General features: G+C 41.6%; 7 non-coding genes across 7 annotated transcripts; all 7 read right to left on the bottom strand.

Annotated features, from left to right (window-relative positions):
• Window positions 1–1,444: 1,444 nt before the first annotated feature.
• Window positions 1,445–1,522, bottom strand: LOC148007394 (small nucleolar RNA SNORD115). The gene has a single exon (XR_015656272.1). It is a non-coding gene; the product is annotated as a small nucleolar RNA SNORD115 (small nucleolar RNA).
• A 1,761-nt stretch (window positions 1,523–3,283) lies between these two features.
• On the bottom strand, window positions 3,284–3,361 carry LOC148007395 (small nucleolar RNA SNORD115). The gene has a single exon (XR_015656577.1). It is a non-coding gene; the product is annotated as a small nucleolar RNA SNORD115 (small nucleolar RNA).
• Window positions 3,362–5,122: 1,761 nt separating this feature from the next.
• LOC148007396 (small nucleolar RNA SNORD115) lies at window positions 5,123–5,200 on the bottom strand. Its single transcript, XR_015656579.1, has one exon. It is a non-coding gene; the product is annotated as a small nucleolar RNA SNORD115 (small nucleolar RNA).
• Window positions 5,201–6,961: 1,761 nt separating this feature from the next.
• Window positions 6,962–7,039, bottom strand: LOC134485332 (small nucleolar RNA SNORD115). Its single transcript, XR_015656580.1, has one exon. It is a non-coding gene; the product is annotated as a small nucleolar RNA SNORD115 (small nucleolar RNA).
• Window positions 7,040–8,800: 1,761 nt separating this feature from the next.
• On the bottom strand, window positions 8,801–8,878 carry LOC134485333 (small nucleolar RNA SNORD115). Its single transcript, XR_015656581.1, has one exon. It is a non-coding gene; the product is annotated as a small nucleolar RNA SNORD115 (small nucleolar RNA).
• A 1,761-nt stretch (window positions 8,879–10,639) lies between these two features.
• LOC134485379 (small nucleolar RNA SNORD115) lies at window positions 10,640–10,717 on the bottom strand. Its single transcript, XR_015656582.1, has one exon. It is a non-coding gene; the product is annotated as a small nucleolar RNA SNORD115 (small nucleolar RNA).
• Window positions 10,718–12,478: 1,761 nt separating this feature from the next.
• LOC134485382 (small nucleolar RNA SNORD115) lies at window positions 12,479–12,556 on the bottom strand. The gene has a single exon (XR_015656583.1). It is a non-coding gene; the product is annotated as a small nucleolar RNA SNORD115 (small nucleolar RNA).
• Window positions 12,557–13,618: the final 1,062 nt, after the last annotated feature.

Raw genomic sequence — 13,618 nt, forward strand, 5'->3', positions numbered from 1 at the left:
GACATTCCCAACACATGGAAAGTTACTTCCCTAAGCGATCAATAGGTCAATAGGTACCCAAAACCAAATCATTGATGAAGGGGATGACACATGCTCTTTGTCATATACACCGATCAAATCTTTCAATTGCTAAACATTGTCAGAAACCAAGGCAAAGGTGAATTTACCTGAGTAATATTGGAAGGACAATACACGAACAGTTACGTATACTTTAATCAAATTTTCATGAGACTTGTGCATTTCAGATTTTATGTGCTAGGCTATGTTCATTCCTCCCCATTTCCATACTGCATGGTAACAATCAGTTCCCACAGCTGGTAAGTGAATGCTGAAGAGAATCTGTTGCCCAGAAGAAAGCAACATGTATTTTGGCCATGAATTCCCGAGCGTTAGCACTCAGTGATTGCCATGTGATGAAACTCAGAATGTGACCAAAATTCGTGTGACTAGATCAGTTGGTGTTTGCAAGTATCCCATTGACATCACGTTCCTCTGTCCCAAGAGCTCCAGAAACCATCTCCTTGATAGCATTTGTTTTCTGATGAATACTGAAGTAAATTTTAGTAAGATCAAGAATGAAGCTGTGTGATGACACATAGAAGGGAATTGGTAGCCAAATCCACACCTTCAACTTCAATCTACCCTACTGGCTAGGTTCCCTGTGGCCTGAGAGTTTCGTGAAAAATTTCGCGAAGCTCCCTTTGGGGCAATAATTCTTGGAGTGTCTTTTGATGCAGAAAATTTATCGCCAATTTCTTCATCTCTAAACTAAAGTCTTATTCCTGGGTTCCCCTTGCCATTGGAAATCCATCTCTGTGCACCAGCTTTGATTTGTGAGCCTGTGTGTGGACTGAAATTTCTCCGAATTCAAAAGGTATATTCATATTCCAGATCCCTCCATTTGTGTAGATAGTATCATCTAGGATCTCTTCCAAGATATTCAATTTTATGGCTGTATGAACTACAGGTAGAAAGGAATTTCTCTACATTTTTAATAGTGCAGTTCAAAGGGACAAAACATACTGAGAAGTGAAATTCATTTCTGACTGGGATTGCATTATTTTTAATTAAGAAACCTTTGATGGGCTGAAATTATTGGTCAAAATACTGAGGAATATCTTATAGGAATTTCAATCCATTAATCGTGATCATTTCACTCACCTGGGAATAGTGATCCACTGGACCGCAGGGGTGATGCCAGGTGACTGCAAGACATCAGAGCAGAGAGGGTAATGATGACAGGGTTGGTGTTGCAGACTTGCACACAAGCAGATTATGAGACTAGGTGCTAGTTGGCAGGCAGTGTTTGCCAGCACAGTTGCACTAAGATTGTCCAGGTTCCCACAGAGGGAAAAGAGCACAAGGTCATCAGAGCAGCTCAGATGAGTCCCGCAAGTGGTCCTCAAAGAGACTAAGTAGTGCTTGTTAACCTGGCTCCCTGGTTGGGCCTCAGCGTAATCCTATTGAGCATGATTTTTATGTCATCATTCTGTTCTTGACTTTCTGTTGTCATCATTGACCCAGACACAGGTAGGACACAACTGTCAATAATGTAATTTCACCTGCACCATTGCTTACCTTGGCTGCCAACACTTCCTCAGAATTTGAATCCTCACTTGCAAGTGCAGAGGGTACAAGGGCACAGCGCTCTTGTGTGGAATAAGGGTAGACCTAGCTTGAATTTGAAGACTGTCCTCTCTAAAAAGGAAAGAGCAAGATGTGAGGGCAATTGTATCCCTTCAGTTCATACGATCATATTAATTTAAAGGAGGCTGTTTAAGAAGTCTAATGTATGATGCCACTTAGCAGAATCACTCTTGCAACATCCACTTCCATGCTGACATTCCCAACACATGGAAAGTTACTTCCCTAAGCGATCAATAGGTAAATAGGTACCCAAAACCAAATCATTGATGAAGGGGATGACACATGCTCTTTGTCATATACACCGATCAAATCTTTCAATTGCTAAACATTGTCAGAAACCAAGGCAAAGGTGAATTTACCTGAGTAATATTGGAAGGACAATACACGAACAGTTACGTATACTTTAATCAAATTTTCATGAGACTTGTGCATTTCAGATTTTATGTGCTAGGCTATGTTCATTCCTCCCCATTTCCATACTGCATGGTAACAATCAGTTCCCACAGCTGGTAAGTGAATGCTGAAGAGAATCTGTTGCCCAGAAGAAAGCAACAGGTATTTTGGCCATGAATCCCTGAGCGTTAGCACTCAGTGATTGCCATGTGATGAAACTCAGAATGTGACCAAAATTCGTGTGACTAGATCAGTTGGTGTTTGCAATTATCCCATTGACATCACGTTCCTCTGTCCCAAGAGCTCCAGAAACCATCTCCTTGATAGCATTTGTTTTCTGATGAATACTGAAGTAAATTTTAGTAAGATCAAGAATGAAGCTGTGTGATGACACATAGAAGGGAATTGGTAGCCAAATCCACACCTTCAACTTCAATCTACCCTACTGGCTAGGTTCCCTGTGGCCTGAGAGTTTCGTGAAAAATTTCGCAAAGCTCCCTTTGGGGCAATAATTCTTGGAGTGTCTTTTGATGCAGAAAATTTATCGCCAATTTCTTCATCTCTAAACTAAAGTCTTATTCCTGGGTTCCCCTTGCCATTGGAAATCCATCTCTGTGCACCAGCTTTGATTTGTGAGCCTGTGTGTGGACTGAAATTTCTCCGAATTCAAAAGGTATATTCATATTCCAGATCCCTCCATTTGTGTAGATAGTATCATCTAGGATCTCTTCCAAGATATTCAATTTTATGGCTGTATGAACTACAGGTAGAAAGGAATTTCTCTACATTTTTAATAGTGCAGTTCAAAGGGACAAAACATACTGAGAAGTGAAATTCATTTCTGACTGGGATTGCATTATTTTTAATTAAGAAACCTTTGATGGGCTGAAATTATTGGTCAAAATACTGAGGAATATCTTATAGGAATTTCAATCCATTAATCGTGATCATTTCACTCACCTGGGAATAGTGATCCACTGGACCGCAGGGGTGATGCCAGGTGACTGCAAGACATCAGAGCAGAGAGGGTAATGATGACAGGGTTGGTGTTGCAGACTTGCACACAAGCAGATTATGAGATTAGGTGCTAGTTGGCAGGCAGTGTTTGCCAGCACAGTTGCACTAAGATTGTCCAGGTTCCCACAGAGGGAAAAGAGCACAAGGTCATCAGAGCAGCTCAGATGAGTCCCGCAAGTGGTCCTCAAAGAGACTAAGTAGTGCTTGTTACCCTGGCTCCCTGGTTGGGCCTCAGGGTAATCCTATTGAGCATGATTTTTATGTCATCATTCTGTTCTTGACTTTCTGTTGTCATCATTGACCCAGACACAGGCAGGACACAACTGTCAATAATGTAATTTCACCTGCACCATGGCTTACCTGGGCTGCCAACACTGCCTCAGAATTTGAATCCTCACTTGCAAGTGCAGAGGGTACAAGGGCACAGCGCTCTTGTGTGGAATAAGGGTAGACCTAGCTTGAATTTGAAGACTGTCCTCTCTAAAAAGGAAAGAGCAAGATGTGAGGGCAATTGTATCCCTTCAGTTCATACAATCATATTAATTTGAAGGAGGCTGTTTAAGAAGTCTAATGTATGATGCCACTTAGCAGAATCACTCTTGCAACATCCACTTCCATGCTGACATTCCCAACACATGGAAAGTTACTTCCCTAAGCGATCAATAGGTCAATAGGTACCCAAAACCAAATCATTGATGAAGGGGATGACACATGCTCTTTGTCATATACACCGATCAAATCTTTCAATTGCTAAACATTGTCAGAAACCAAGGCAAAGGTGAATTTACCTGAGTAATATTGGAAGGACAATACACGAACAGTTACGTATACTTTAATCAAATTTTCATGAGACTTGTGCATTTCAGATTTTATGTGCTAGGCTATGTTCATTCCTCCCCATTTCCATACTGCATGGTAACAATCAGTTCCCACAGCTGGTAAGTGAATGCTGAAGAGAATCTGTTGCCCAGAAGAAAGCAACAGGTATTTTGGCCATGAATCCCTGAGCGTTAGCACTCAGTGATTGCCATGTGATGAAACTCAGAATGTGACCAAAATTCGTGTGACTAGATCAGTTGGTGTTTGCAATTATCCCATTGACATCACGTTCCTCTGTCCCAAGAGCTCCAGAAACCATCTCCTTGATAGCATTTGTTTTCTGATGAATACTGAAGTAAATTTTAGTAAGATCAAGAATGAAGCTGTGTGATGACACATAGAAGGGAATTGGTAGCCAAAGCCACACCTTCAACTTCAATCTACCCTACTGGCTAGGTTCCCTGTGGCCTGAGAGTTTCGTGAAAAATTTCGCGAAGCTCCCTTTGGGGCAATAATTCTTGGAGTGTCTTTTGATGCAGAAAATTTATCGCCAATTTCTTCATCTCTAAACTAAAGTCTTATTCCTGGGTTCCCCTTGCCATTGGAAATCCATCTCTGTGCACCAGCTTTGATTTGTGAGCCTGTGTGTGGACTGAAATTTCTCCAAATTCAAAAGGTATATTCATATTCCAGATCCCTCCATTTGTGTAGATAGTATCATCTAGGATCTCTTCCAAGATATTCAATTTTATGGCTGTATGAACTACAGGTAGAAAGGAATTTCTCTACATTTTTAATAGTGCAGTTCAAAGGGACAAAACATACTGAGAAGTGAAATTCATTTCTGACTGGGATTGCATTATTTTTAATTAAGAAACCTTTGATGGGCTGAAATTATTGGTCAAAATACTGAGGAATATCTTATAGGAATTTCAATCCATTAATCGTGATCATTTCACTCACCTGGGAATAGTGATCCACTGGACCGCAGGGGTGATGCCAGGTGACTGCAAGACATCAGAGCAGAGAGGGTAATGATGACAGGGTTGGTGTTGCAGACTTGCACACAAGCAGATTATGAGATTAGGTGCTAGTTGGCAGGCAGTGTTTGCCAGCACAGTTGCACTAAGATTGTCCAGGTTCCCACAGAGGGAAAAGAGCACAAGGTCATCAGAGCAGCTCAGATGAGTCCCGCAAGTGGTCCTCAAAGAGACTAAGTAGTGCTTGTTACCCTGGCTCCCTGGTTGGGCCTCAGGGTAATCCTATTGAGCATGATTTTTATGTCATCATTCTGTTCTTGACTTTCTGTTGTCATCATTGACCCAGACACAGGCAGGACACAACTGTCAATAATGTAATTTCACCTGCACCATGGCTTACCTGGGCTGCCAACACTGCCTCAGAATTTGAATCCTCACTTGCAAGTGCAGAGGGTACAAGGGCACAGCGCTCTTGTGTGGAATAAGGGTAGACCTAGCTTGAATTTGAAGACTGTCCTCTCTAAAAAGGAAAGAGCAAGATGTGAGGGCAATTGTATCCCTTCAGTTCATACAATCATATTAATTTGAAGGAGGCTGTTTAAGAAGTCTAATGTATGATGCCACTTAGCAGAATCACTCTTGCAACATCCACTTCCATGCTGACATTCCCAACACATGGAAAGTTACTTCCCTAAGCGATCAATAGGTCAATAGGTACCCAAAACCAAATCATTGATGAAGGGGATGACACATGCTCTTTGTCATATACACCGATCAAATCTTTCAATTGCTAAACATTGTCAGAAACCAAGGCAAAGGTGAATTTACCTGAGTAATATTGGAAGGACAATACACGAACAGTTACGTATACTTTAATCAAATTTTCATGAGACTTGTGCATTTCAGATTTTATGTGCTAGGCTATGTTCATTCCTCCCCATTTCCATACTGCATGGTAACAATCAGTTCCCACAGCTGGTAAGTGAATGCTGAAGAGAATCTGTTGCCCAGAAGAAAGCAACAGGTATTTTGGCCATGAATCCCTGAGCGTTAGCACTCAGTGATTGCCATGTGATGAAACTCAGAATGTGACCAAAATTCGTGTGACTAGATCAGTTGGTGTTTGCAATTATCCCATTGACATCACGTTCCTCTGTCCCAAGAGCTCCAGAAACCATCTCCTTGATAGCATTTGTTTTCTGATGAATACTGAAGTAAATTTTAGTAAGATCAAGAATGAAGCTGTGTGATGACACATAGAAGGGAATTGGTAGCCAAAGCCACACCTTCAACTTCAATCTACCCTACTGGCTAGGTTCCCTGTGGCCTGAGAGTTTCGTGAAAAATTTCGCGAAGCTCCCTTTGGGGCAATAATTCTTGGAGTGTCTTTTGATGCAGAAAATTTATCGCCAATTTCTTCATCTCTAAACTAAAGTCTTATTCCTGGGTTCCCCTTGCCATTGGAAATCCATCTCTGTGCACCAGCTTTGATTTGTGAGCCTGTGTGTGGACTGAAATTTCTCCAAATTCAAAAGGTATATTCATATTCCAGATCCCTCCATTTGTGTAGATAGTATCATCTAGGATCTCTTCCAAGATATTCAATTTTATGGCTGTATGAACTACAGGTAGAAAGGAATTTCTCTACATTTTTAATAGTGCAGTTCAAAGGGACAAAACATACTGAGAAGTGAAATTCATTTCTGACTGGGATTGCATTATTTTTAATTAAGAAACCTTTGATGGGCTGAAATTATTGGTCAAAATACTGAGGAATATCTTATAGGAATTTCAATCCATTAATCGTGATCATTTCACTCACCTGGGAATAGTGATCCACTGGACCGCAGGGGTGATGCCAGGTGACTGCAAGACATCAGAGCAGAGAGGGTAATGATGACAGGGTTGGTGTTGCAGACTTGCACACAAGCAGATTATGAGATTAGGTGCTAGTTGGCAGGCAGTGTTTGCCAGCACAGTTGCACTAAGATTGTCCAGGTTCCCACAGAGGGAAAAGAGCACAAGGTCATCAGAGCAGCTCAGATGAGTCCCGCAAGTGGTCCTCAAAGAGACTAAGTAGTGCTTGTTACCCTGGCTCCCTGGTTGGGCCTCAGGGTAATCCTATTGAGCATGATTTTTATGTCATCATTCTGTTCTTGACTTTCTGTTGTCATCATTGACCCAGACACAGGCAGGACACAACTGTCAATAATGTAATTTCACCTGCACCATGGCTTACCTGGGCTGCCAACACTGCCTCAGAATTTGAATCCTCACTTGCAAGTGCAGAGGGTACAAGGGCACAGCGCTCTTGTGTGGAATAAGGGTAGACCTAGCTTGAATTTGAAGACTGTCCTCTCTAAAAAGGAAAGAGCAAGATGTGAGGGCAATTGTATCCCTTCAGTTCATACAATCATATTAATTTGAAGGAGGCTGTTTAAGAAGTCTAATGTATGATGCCACTTAGCAGAATCACTCTTGCAACATCCACTTCCATGCTGACATTCCCAACACATGGAAAGTTACTTCCCTAAGCGATCAATAGGTCAATAGGTACCCAAAACCAAATCATTGATGAAGGGGATGACACATGCTCTTTGTCATATACACCGATCAAATCTTTCAATTGCTAAACATTGTCAGAAACCAAGGCAAAGGTGAATTTACCTGAGTAATATTGGAAGGACAATACACGAACAGTTACGTATACTTTAATCAAATTTTCATGAGACTTGTGCATTTCAGATTTTATGTGCTAGGCTATGTTCATTCCTCCCCATTTCCATACTGCATGGTAACAATCAGTTCCCACAGCTGGTAAGTGAATGCTGAAGAGAATCTGTTGCCCAGAAGAAAGCAACAGGTATTTTGGCCATGAATCCCTGAGCGTTAGCACTCAGTGATTGCCATGTGATGAAACTCAGAATGTGACCAAAATTCGTGTGACTAGATCAGTTGGTGTTTGCAATTATCCCATTGACATCACGTTCCTCTGTCCCAAGAGCTCCAGAAACCATCTCCTTGATAGCATTTGTTTTCTGATGAATACTGAAGTAAATTTTAGTAAGATCAAGAATGAAGCTGTGTGATGACACATAGAAGGGAATTGGTAGCCAAAGCCACACCTTCAACTTCAATCTACCCTACTGGCTAGGTTCCCTGTGGCCTGAGAGTTTCGTGAAAAATTTCGCGAAGCTCCCTTTGGGGCAATAATTCTTGGAGTGTCTTTTGATGCAGAAAATTTATCGCCAATTTCTTCATCTCTAAACTAAAGTCTTATTCCTGGGTTCCCCTTGCCATTGGAAATCCATCTCTGTGCACCAGCTTTGATTTGTGAGCCTGTGTGTGGACTGAAATTTCTCCAAATTCAAAAGGTATATTCATATTCCAGATCCCTCCATTTGTGTAGATAGTATCATCTAGGATCTCTTCCAAGATATTCAATTTTATGGCTGTATGAACTACAGGTAGAAAGGAATTTCTCTACATTTTTAATAGTGCAGTTCAAAGGGACAAAACATACTGAGAAGTGAAATTCATTTCTGACTGGGATTGCATTATTTTTAATTAAGAAACCTTTGATGGGCTGAAATTATTGGTCAAAATACTGAGGAATATCTTATAGGAATTTCAATCCATTAATCGTGATCATTTCACTCACCTGGGAATAGTGATCCACTGGACCGCAGGGGTGATGCCAGGTGACTGCAAGACATCAGAGCAGAGAGGGTAATGATGACAGGGTTGGTGTTGCAGACTTGCACACAAGCAGATTATGAGATTAGGTGCTAGTTGGCAGGCAGTGTTTGCCAGCACAGTTGCACTAAGATTGTCCAGGTTCCCACAGAGGGAAAAGAGCACAAGGTCATCAGAGCAGCTCAGATGAGTCCCGCAAGTGGTCCTCAAAGAGACTAAGTAGTGCTTGTTACCCTGGCTCCCTGGTTGGGCCTCAGGGTAATCCTATTGAGCATGATTTTTATGTCATCATTCTGTTCTTGACTTTCTGTTGTCATCATTGACCCAGACACAGGCAGGACACAACTGTCAATAATGTAATTTCACCTGCACCATGGCTTACCTGGGCTGCCAACACTGCCTCAGAATTTGAATCCTCACTTGCAAGTGCAGAGGGTACAAGGGCACAGCGCTCTTGTGTGGAATAAGGGTAGACCTAGCTTGAATTTGAAGACTGTCCTCTCTAAAAAGGAAAGAGCAAGATGTGAGGGCAATTGTATCCCTTCAGTTCATACAATCATATTAATTTGAAGGAGGCTGTTTAAGAAGTCTAATGTATGATGCCACTTAGCAGAATCACTCTTGCAACATCCACTTCCATGCTGACATTCCCAACACATGGAAAGTTACTTCCCTAAGCGATCAATAGGTCAATAGGTACCCAAAACCAAATCATTGATGAAGGGGATGACACATGCTCTTTGTCATATACACCGATCAAATCTTTCAATTGCTAAACATTGTCAGAAACCAAGGCAAAGGTGAATTTACCTGAGTAATATTGGAAGGACAATACACGAACAGTTACGTATACTTTAATCAAATTTTCATGAGACTTGTGCATTTCAGATTTTATGTGCTAGGCTATGTTCATTCCTCCCCATTTCCATACTGCATGGTAACAATCAGTTCCCACAGCTGGTAAGTGAATGCTGAAGAGAATCTGTTGCCCAGAAGAAAGCAACAGGTATTTTGGCCATGAATCCCTGAGCGTTAGCACTCAGTGATTGCCATGTGATGAAACTCAGAATGTGACCAAAATTCGTGTGACTAGATCAGTTGGTGTTTGCAATTATCCCATTGACATCACGTTCCTCTGTCCCAAGAGCTCCAGAAACCATCTCCTTGATAGCATTTGTTTTCTGATGAATACTGAAGTAAATTTTAGTAAGATCAAGAATGAAGCTGTGTGATGACACATAGAAGGGAATTGGTAGCCAAAGCCACACCTTCAACTTCAATCTACCCTACTGGCTAGGTTCCCTGTGGCCTGAGAGTTTCGTGAAAAATTTCGCGAAGCTCCCTTTGGGGCAATAATTCTTGGAGTGTCTTTTGATGCAGAAAATTTATCGCCAATTTCTTCATCTCTAAACTAAAGTCTTATTCCTGGGTTCCCCTTGCCATTGGAAATCCATCTCTGTGCACCAGCTTTGATTTGTGAGCCTGTGTGTGGACTGAAATTTCTCCAAATTCAAAAGGTATATTCATATTCCAGATCCCTCCATTTGTGTAGATAGTATCATCTAGGATCTCTTCCAAGATATTCAATTTTATGGCTGTATGAACTACAGGTAGAAAGGAATTTCTCTACATTTTTAATAGTGCAGTTCAAAGGGACAAAACATACTGAGAAGTGAAATTCATTTCTGACTGGGATTGCATTATTTTTAATTAAGAAACCTTTGATGGGCTGAAATTATTGGTCAAAATACTGAGGAATATCTTATAGGAATTTCAATCCATTAATCGTGATCATTTCACTCACCTGGGAATAGTGATCCACTGGACCGCAGGGGTGATGCCAGGTGACTGCAAGACATCAGAGCAGAGAGGGTAATGATGACAGGGTTGGTGTTGCAGACTTGCACACAAGCAGATTATGAGATTAGGTGCTAGTTGGCAGGCAGTGTTTGCCAGCACAGTTGCACTAAGATTGTCCAGGTTCCCACAGAGGGAAAAGAGCACAAGGTCATCAGAGCAGCTCAGATGAGTCCCGCAAGTGGTCCTCAAAGAGACTAAGTAGTGCTTGTTACCCTGGCTCCCTGGTTGGGCCTCAGGGTAATCCTATTGAGCATGATTTTTATGTCATCATTCTGTTCTTGACTTTCTGTTGTCATCATTGACCCAGACACAGGCAGGACACAACTGTCAATAATGTAATTTCACCTGCACCATGGCTTACCTGGGCTGCCAACACTGCCTCAGAATTTGAATCCTCACTTGCAAGTGCAGAGGGTACAAGGGCACAGCGCTCTTGTGTGGAATAAGGGTAGACCTAGCTTGAATTTGAAGACTGTCCTCTCTAAAAAGGAAAGAGCAAGATGTGAGGGCAATTGTATCCCTTCAGTTCATACGATCATATTAATTTAAAGGAGGCTGTTTAAGAAGTCTAATGTATGATGCCACTTAGCAGAATCACTCTTGCAACATCCACTTCCATGCTGACATTCCCAACACATGGAAAGTTACTTCCCTAAGCGATCAATAGGTAAATAGGTACCCAAAACCAAATCATTGATGAAGGGGATGACACATGCTCTTTGTCATATACACCGATCAAATCTTTCAATTGCTAAACATTGTCAGAAACCAAGGCAAAGGTGAATTTACCTGAGTAATATTGGAAGGACAATACACGAACAGTTACGTATACTTTAATCAAATTTTCATGAGACTTGTGCATTTCAGATTTTATGTGCTAGGCTATGTTCATTCCTCCCCATTTCCATACTGCATGGTAACAATCAGTTCCCACAGCTGGTAAGTGAATGCTGAAGAGAATCTGTTGCCCAGAAGAAAGCAACAGGTATTTTGGCCATGAATCCCTGAGCGTTAGCACTCAGTGATTGCCATGTGATGAAACTCAGAATGTGACCAAAATTCGTGTGACTAGATCAGTTGGTGTTTGCAATTATCCCATTGACATCACGTTCCTCTGTCCCAAGAGCTCCAGAAACGATCTCCTTGATAGCATTTGTTTTCTGATGAATACTGAAGTAAATTTTAGTAAGATCAAGAATGAAGCTGTGTGATGACACATAGAAGGGAATTGGTAGCCAAAGCCACACCTTCAACTTCAATCTACCCTACTGGCTAGGTTCCCTGTGGCCTGAGAGTTTCGTGAAAAATTTCGCGAAGCTCCCTTTGGGGCAATAATTCTTGGAGTGTCTTTTGATGCAGAAAATTTATCGCCAATTTCTTCATCTCTAAACTAAAGTCTTATTCCTGGGTTCCCCTTGCCATTGGAAATCCATCTCTGTGCACCAGCTTTGATTTGTGAGCCTGTGTGTGGACTGAAATTTCTCCAAATTCAAAAGGTATATTCATATTCCAGATCCCTCCATTTGTGTAGATAGTATCATCTAGGATCTCTTCCAAGATATTCAATTTTATGGCTGTATGAACTACAGGTAGAAAGGAATTTCTCTACATTTTTAATAGTGCAGTTCAAAGGGACAAAACATACTGAGAAGTGAAATTCATTTCTGACTGGGATTGCATTATTTTTAATTAAGAAACCTTTGATGGGCTGAAATTATTGGTCAAAATACTGAGGAATATCTTATAGGAATTTCAATCCATTAATCGTGATCATTTCACTCACCTGGGAATAGTGAGCCACTGGACCGCAGGGGTGATGCCAGGTGACTGCAAGACATCAGAGCAGAGAGGGTAATGATGACAGGGTTGGTGTTGCAGACTTGCACACAAGCAGATTATGAGATTAGGTGCTAGTTGGCAGGCAGTGTTTGCCAGCACAGTTGCACTAAGATTGTCCAGGTTCCCACAGAGGGAAAAGAGCACAAGGTCATCAGAGCAGCTCAGATGAGTCCCGCAAGTGGTCCTCAAAGAGACTAAGTAGTGCTTGTTACCCTGGCTCCCTGGTTGGGCCTCAGGGTAATCCTATTGAGCATGATTTTTATGTCATCATTCTGTTCTTGACTTTCTGTTGTCATCATTGACCCAGACACAGGCAGGACACAACTGTCAATAATGTAATTTCACCTGCACCATGGCTTACCTGGGCTGCCAACACTGCCTCAGAATTTGAATCCTCACTTGCAAGTGCAGAGGGTACAAGGGCACAGCGCTCTTGTGTGGAATAAGGGTAGACCTAGCTTGAATTTGAAGACTGTCCTCTCTAAAAAGGAAAGAGCAAGATGTGAGGGCAATTGTATCCCTTCAGTTCATACAATCATATTAATTTGAAGGAGGCTGTTTAAGAAGTCTAATGTATGATGCCACTTAGCAGAATCCCTCTTGCAACATCCACTTCCATGCTGACATTCCCAACACATGGAAAGTTACTTCCCTAAGCGATCAATAGGTCAATAGGTACCCAAAACCAAATCATTGATGAAGGGGATGACACATGCTCTTTGTCATATACACCGATCAAATCTTTCAATTGCTAAACATTGTCAGAAACCAAGGCAAAGGTGAATTTACCTGAGTAATATTGGAAGGACAATACACGAACAGTTACGTATACTTTAATCAAATTTTCATGAGACTTGTGCATTTCAGATTTTATGTGCTAGGCTATGTTCATTCCTCCCCATTTCCATACTGCATGGTAACAATCAGTTCCCACAGCTGGTAAGTGAATGCTGAAGAGAATCTGTTGCCCAGAAGAAAGCAACAGGTATTTTGGCCATGAATCCCTGAGCGTTAGCACTCAGTGATTGCCATGTGATGAAACTCAGAATGTGACCAAAATTCGTGTGACTAGATCAGTTGGTGTTTGCAATTATCCCATTGACATCACGTTCCTCTGTCCCAAGAGCTCCAGAAACCATCTCCTTGATAGCATTTGTTTTCTGATGAATACTGAAGTAAATTTTAGTAAGATCAAGAATGAAGCTGTGTGATGACACATAGAAGGGAATTGGTAGCCAAAGCCACACCTTCAACTTCAATCTACCCTACTGGCTAGGTTCCCTGTGGCCTGAGAGTTTCGTGAAAAATTTCGCGAAGCTCCCTTTGGGGCAATAATTCTTGGAGTGTCTTTTGATGCAGAAAATTTA

Source organism: Rattus norvegicus, chromosome 1 (assembly GCF_021556685.1).
Source record: "Rattus norvegicus strain SHRSP/BbbUtx chromosome 1, alternate assembly SHRSP_T2T, whole genome shotgun sequence".
Classification (NCBI taxonomy): Eukaryota; Metazoa; Chordata; class Mammalia; order Rodentia; family Muridae; genus Rattus; species Rattus norvegicus.